At 47.4% G+C, this 6,837-nt stretch overlaps 1 long non-coding RNA gene across 1 annotated transcript in view; it reads left to right on the top strand.

The window, feature by feature from the left end:
• The first annotated feature begins 1,516 nt into the window (after positions 1-1,516).
• LOC123478495 (uncharacterized) overlaps positions 1,517-6,837 on the top strand; it is a 180,475-nt gene continuing 175,154 nt past the window's right edge. The window contains exon 1 of the long non-coding RNA XR_006653704.2: positions 1,517-1,855. This is a non-coding gene — a long non-coding RNA (uncharacterized lncRNA). The remainder of the gene's footprint in view (positions 1,856-6,837) is intronic.

Here is a 6,837-nt window from a genome sequence, read left to right as displayed (position 1 = left end):
TCTTTCTCCCCAGGGCAGGACCTCTTGTGTTGCTTCTCCCTCAGGATAATCAAGCTCATTTCTCTTCCTTGTTTATTTATTTATCTGCACCGTTGGGTCAGGGCTAAGGGGGCTGGACATGCTCCTGGCCTGGCAAGTCTCCCATGGGTGACATGGCCAGTTCTACCCTAGGCCTTTAGGAGAAATCCTCTCTCTCCCCTTCTTTTCCTACGAAAGCATTTCCTTGAGTTCATGGTCAGAGTGATAAAACCTAGCACGCTAAGGTGAGGGTAGGGAAAGGGGCCTGGCGGCTGTTCGGCCTGCTTTTGGCCTGCTTTTGTCCTGCGCCTTAGGCCCACTTGTCCCCTCCTTTGGCCTGTAATGTTTGAGCCCATCAGCCTGGCTCACCAAGACACTGTGCTGAGCTTTCGAGCAAGAGCCACGGGAGAAGACCACTGGCTGATTCAGGGGTACTGAGTTCCACGCAAAAACTGAGCCATGACATCTACAACTTTGAACAAATGGTGAAAAGGAGGGTGGGAAAACAGTGTCCTCCGCTGGCTGTGATTTGAACAATTGAGGGATGGCCGCCACAGCTGCTTTTTGGAAAAACCTTAGATCAATAAACAGTGGCCAAGAAGACTCACTTTAGGATAGCTCACATTTGTTTCTTGAGTCAGCTTATACCAACCCCAATTAAGAGGCCTCAGGGCCGCCACGAGCACCACGCTCCCAGGCCCAGGTGTGCGTCTTTCCGCTGCAGCTCACACCTCGTTCCCACAGGTGAGACCACACTGGCCAGCTCCCCCTCCGAACACCCTCAGGGCCCTATGCCCCAAGTGCCGCCTACTTGCCTCTCAGCAGCCCCCCTGTAATGTGAACCCTACACTTGCAGAGGCAGCAGTGCAGGGGCACCTCCTTACCAGTGAATATGTTGCCTGTGGCTGCATTTGTCTGTGCCAGGGGCTCTGAAGCCTGGCCTCACATGAGAATTGCCTGCTTTCCTTGAACAAGTCCTGACGACGGAGTCCCATCCAAGACTAATTGAACCAGCATTCTTGGGGGTGGGAGGCAGTGATTCTGATGCAATGCAAGGGCCAAGAACTATTGGTCTCAACCCTCCCTCCTACTGCACTGGGTTACAGACTCCAGGAGGTGGAGGCATTGGTGGTGGTGGGGTGGGGTGTCTAGCTCCTTGCCTCACTGCACCGATGTGGGTGAAGGCTTTGTACTCAGGACTTGGAACTGTGACTTCTCTGAAAGCTTGTCGGCCTGGGTGGCCCTGCTGGGGCCTTTCTGTCTCTCAGTCTAACATTCAAGAGAGGGTGTGAGAGAGGTGGGTGCACTTCTCCCTTCTGCCAGGATGAGAGAGCCTTGCTATTTTCAGGAGCAGAGAGCTGTTGCAGGCAAGTTGAAAGAGAACCCAGAGAAAAAGGATAAACTCACGAAGAGGTGCCTACATGCTGCGGGACCCAGTGGGGAAGACTAGGTTTGAGTCTGAGAGGAAGCCACCTGAGCCGGGCCTGAAGGAGAAGAAGGCCATGCGGCAAGTCTCTGCTGACGAAGTCTGAGAGCAAACAATGAATATATTTCACTGAGGAAGAAAGCGAGTCTATTTCAGCCCAGTCAGATTAGCTAAACTGTCAGCTGATCAGAGAACCCAGTCGGACCCTGGAAATCCAGCCAAGGATACTGGGCCAGCCTTCCACTGTGATTTCATAGGAGCCGTTTTTAGTTACTTTCACTGGGAAGGAAGTGTATCCTACTGTGAAGGAAGTGTATGCTTTCAAGAATAAAAGCATCATTTTAATCCTGCATGGGGCCCTGGAAAAGACACTGAGCTAGAAGATGTGGATTTGACTCAACCTTGGTTGAGGTGAGTGACTTGCCTCTCAGAGGCTCTGTGTCCTCCTCTGTGAATTGGGTTGTGATTGATACATGCTTTACAAAGAAGTGGTGTGGGAGCAGAGTAGTGCCTTCTCCAGGAGGTGGCAGCGCTCACTGGACGGCCCAGCCACCAGTGATTTTCAGGTAACCAGGATCCCTAGAGGAACATCTGCAAGGAGCCAGGACATTCTCCTGACTGGTGCTTCCTCACCTCTTGCCCAGATGGTGCTGTTCCCGCCAGGGCTCCAGGAGCATGAACCGCAGGCCGCGGCTGTCTGGAAACTTGCTTCCTAACAGGCTCTTACTCCTTCAGCTGCCCCTGTCCTTCCACCAAGCCTCCCTTACCCCCTCTTCCCTATCCTCCTGGCTTGGCACATGAGTCTAGAGAATAAAACTGGAAATTCTCTACATTTTCTTAAGCAACCTAGTTCTCATTTGAGGAGACAGGACTATAAAAGATGCTTTCTTCTTTGCTTGAATGTTTTAGAGTTTAACCAATTATTGTTGTTGGAATGAGTACTGATAGGTAAATAAATTATAGGTAAAAGCAGGACCTCATATTTGGAGCCCAAATGTCCCAAGACAAACATAACAGAAAGAACCAGAATCAGAGTGAGGCCCGTCCTCGCCTCACCTGGCCCTGAGCAGCGAGGGTGCTCGACACAAGATCAGGAGGTGGTTGAGGCTTCTAAAGTTCAGAATGTGAATAAATGACTAGAGCGAGGTTTCCTCTAGTAATGGCTGGCTAGAGTCATTGCCAGTCCCAAGGAAACAAACATTAATATGAATCAACCTCTCACAGGTGACAGGGGCATCTGCAGAGAAGAGACCAAAGTCGAATTCCCCTCTGGGGTAACCTAGGTACTTTTCAAGCAGAACCCAGTCTTTTACGTACTTGAACCATGTGTGTGGCCTTTAAAATACAGAAGCCTTGGCCTAGACAATTAAATCAGAATCTCTGAGGGTAGGAACCACAGTGATATGTTTCCATAGTTCTCCCGGTGATTTCGACATGTAGCCAGCTTAAGAGCCATTGGTATAACCTGTGGTTGGCAGAGCTAATCTTCCCAGACTTCTGTCTATATCCTTCTGCTTCCCAAGGACGGGGTTGTATCTGGGGCTGTAAGTCTTGACTCTTCGGAGCTTATGTGAAATAGCTTCTGCTGGATAAGTGAATGTCATGTGGTTTGGAAGGCAAAGGAAATATGTTCATGTACCAGACCTTGTCCTGGGAACTTTACATAAAATATCTCTTTTGACCCTCACAAATGAGAATTTTGTTCCCCATTTACAGATGAGCAAGCTGAGGCTCAGGGGAGCTAAGTAGCTTGTGCAAGTGCCAGATAGAGGATATAGTTGGGATTTTAACCTAGGCCTGTCTGACTTCAAAAGCCTCGTCTCAGAATACACTAATTATGCTTTGGCCAAGCTTAGCATCAACAACATCCAAAAGCTGCTGGGAAAATTTTAAGAGGCATTAACAAGTGGGCCTCTGCTTCCAACAGCTGGGAAGTATGGTAGAAACAGCTGCATGATTAGCATGAGCCCTCCCAGGCCTGTCCCATCTTCCCAGAGTGGGAAATCAGCAGCAGGGAAGCTCCGGGACCCTGTTATCTTGGCTTCCTCAGAGGCCCCTTGTCTGATGGGCCTTAGGCATCATCAGAAGATGAAATAAGGAGTGAAGACCAGAAGGGACCTCTCCATCGGTAACTGCAAACTATTTACCTTGGGATTTAAAGTGACAGCCCTGCTTCAAGTCCAGCATTCCTTGTTTTAACGTACATTCATGAAACGAGAGAACCACAGGTCTTAGGGGACCTCCACTAGCTGGGTGTCTCTGGGGGGCCTGAGGGCTGAATGGGAGTTAATTTCAGGTGAGTGGACTCTATGAGCTCTGGTCCTGCGGTTTGTGGAGGTGAGGAAACCACCAGTGAAACAGTCATAACTTGATTGCGACGAGGGTGGGATCTCAAATCTGAGTACAGATCTGTCCCTGCTTAGAATCCCCCACATGGTTTTGAAAAAATGCATCCAGATTGTCTTCAGGTGTAACGCTAGGCTGGGAGCAAAAACAAGCGAGCCTGTTTATAAACACCCTTGTCTTATGCACAGAGCCCCCGAGGCCCTCCCCCTGCACTCCCTACAGCTGGTGTTTCAGACCCAACTCAGTACTCCAGACCTGAAACAGCAAGTGAGCTCCAGCAGGAAGCCCTGAAATTCGGGAATTTTGTTTTTTAGCTCCTATATATTTTCTAACAGCAAAGTATTTTTGGAAAGTGCTTTCCAGACTTGACCTGTATCTTACATCTGGAAAATATGAGAACATGGACTGCCTGAATATATACGTCTCTATACGTTACAACTTCAGCACTTGGACATGTATTACTAGGTAAGACGTAAAAGAGCAGGCAATTAATTACATTACTATTCCACAGCGTGATGTTTACGTGTTTCTGGACAAGTTGTTTTGAGTTGTGATTTATAGGGCTATCCATAAGGAATCTCAGAGACCTATTGGACGTTCTTAAAGATGAAAATATTCCAGGTAAGGATGTAATTATTTAAAAATGAACTACTCTTGCTTATGAACAAAGAATTAGAGCAAGAAACAAAAATGTGAGAGCAAAGGTGGCTGCTGGCCTTCTCCTTGCCCCCTTGCAAACCAAAATGAAAGCAGGGTTAGAGTTCCCACAGGGAAGTGGGAAGAGCACCGTGCTGGGAGTCAGGAGACCTGGCTCCCAGGACTGACGTGCTCCACGCTGTCGTATGGACAGGTGGGTGATCTCGTCTCTCTCGCCTACGTGCTCATTGGTTAATGGCAGGTGATCATGGCTACCCTACCTAGCAGTGGTGCTGTGAGAATCCCGTGACAGGTCCACATGATTTGAAAAGGCCATTTGAAGTGCCATTCGAATACAAGACCATTAAACCCAGTGGCCTCCTCCCTGTTTGCTGTGCCTGTGGGGGCTGTGTCAGTGTGCTGCAGGCTGACACGCGGTGCCCTCGGGATGTGGGGAACCTGGTTGCAACTCTAGAATGAAGAAGTCAAATTGCGTTGGTCTGGCTGACTAGGTAGGAGTCTTCCCCTTTCCTCACGGGCCTTTCCGACAGGCATAATGTGCTTTATCCCAGCCTGTGTAAGCGCTGCCACCAACCACAAGTCTCCAGGAGAATATAGCTCCGTAGGAGATGCATTTTCCTGATGCAAATCAATCTGTGATACGAAGTGTTTACCATTGGTTAGGTACTCAGCACACACAAAAGCATGTATGTGCTTATGGTTCTTACCCACAAGGATGATTATGCTTCGCTGCAGAGGACCAGTGAGCTCTATACACAGACCTTGTGTTAGGGAGGCTTCGGTATGAAGGTCAAGTACCCTTACTTACAGACAGGGGCCTGAGGGTAGCCAGGCTCCCTGGAATACCAGTGTGACTGTCTTCTAACCTGCCTCGGTCCTTCCTCACAGTGTAAACAAAGCCGTCTGCAGGCCTCCTGCTTTCGTCTCAGTTCCCTTTGTACTATCACCTAGTACTGGGGATTCCAAAGAGCTTTTACTTGATGTCAGTCTTTACCATATTTGAAATTAAAAAAGACATTAGAGAATATTTGTTTCTTTAAGAATAACAACAATGCATGTGATGTGGTATAGAACTAGGCACCTGAAACCTGCATCATTTTGGTAACCAATGTCACCCCAGTAAATCCAGTTGAAAAAGACTAACAGTAATAAATCCATTACATATTAACATAAGTAACAGATGTTTATGAAAAAGAACTGTGTTAGCCAAAACAAAACATTTAGTGAGAATGGCATTGCTTTACATTTTTACAAATCTCTGTAATGCCTGGCTTAGAGGAAGACAACTGGATTTTCACACCTGCTTCTGCATTCACTCCGCTGCAAACCGTTGTGTTGGTTGAAGCACGTGAAGAAAATCTGAACTTAATCATGTATGTAGTTGGGAAAGGGACAAGTATTTCATTAGTCTTTTTAGATAATTGTGAATACGGTTTCTTTAAAAAGATACCAACCCACATCTCAATAGAGGTAGTTTTTTAAAGGTTACTCACCATGTAGAATCTGAGGACACATCCCTGAATTTTTGTCCTATGTACATTACAATTAAAAATAGGGCTACATTGCACTTTGAATGGATCTAGTTTATCCATACATGGCTTTGTAGCGTCCCACATTGATTATTTGGAAGGTACTGGAAAATATTATACAGCTCTTTCAAATGTTGGCACATTTTGTTATGTAATATCAGAAAAATCACAATTATTTACGTCAGAAAAGTCTAAGTGTTTGGAAGTTGTCAAGGCCGAAGCGTTTTCCAAAATTCTATTTTTGCATGAGAGCTCAATGTTTTCTACTTGCTAACACTGTCAGGTTTCCTTGAAGTGACAGGCTCACTCGGTTTGCTGTGGAGAAAATGTCCACCGACCACTTTGTCGGTCATTCCTGCAAGTGCGGACGCCGCACCCCGAGGAGAGCAGCCAGTTCCGCGGGCAGCTCAGTAGTGCCGGTGCTTTTCCTTGAGACAGCCGTAGGACAGACGTGCCTTATGCTCACTTCTGATTTTGACACAAAGCTTATTAAAAAGATGTATGCTGGCGATCGAGATTTACTAAAAGTGCTGTTCTTTACTGAGTTATCCAGGAGATTTTAAAGTGAAACACATTTTTTTACACCGTGAGTGCGTGCCGGGGAAGGGTGCAGAGAGCACTGGTACAGCTCGGTGCCACTGCCTTGGCTTGTGTTCCAGTGCCGGCACTGTCACCCACTGTTGCTTTCGCAAATGTCAAAAGCAGCGAAGAAGACAAATGATGTCTTAATATTATTATGAAAAGAATTTTAACCTCATGGGCCAACCGACAGGTTCTCAGGGACCCTGGAGGGTCTGTGGGCTACACTTGGGAGCTCCGACCTAGAGTGCTTGACCTCTCTCAGGTGATATGCAGAAGTCT

This window comes from Desmodus rotundus, chromosome 1 (assembly GCF_022682495.2).
Source record: "Desmodus rotundus isolate HL8 chromosome 1, HLdesRot8A.1, whole genome shotgun sequence".
Taxonomy (NCBI): Eukaryota; Metazoa; Chordata; class Mammalia; order Chiroptera; family Phyllostomidae; genus Desmodus; species Desmodus rotundus.
The sequence above is the reverse complement of the archived record's forward strand: the minus strand, read 5'-3'. Positions and strand labels throughout refer to the sequence as shown.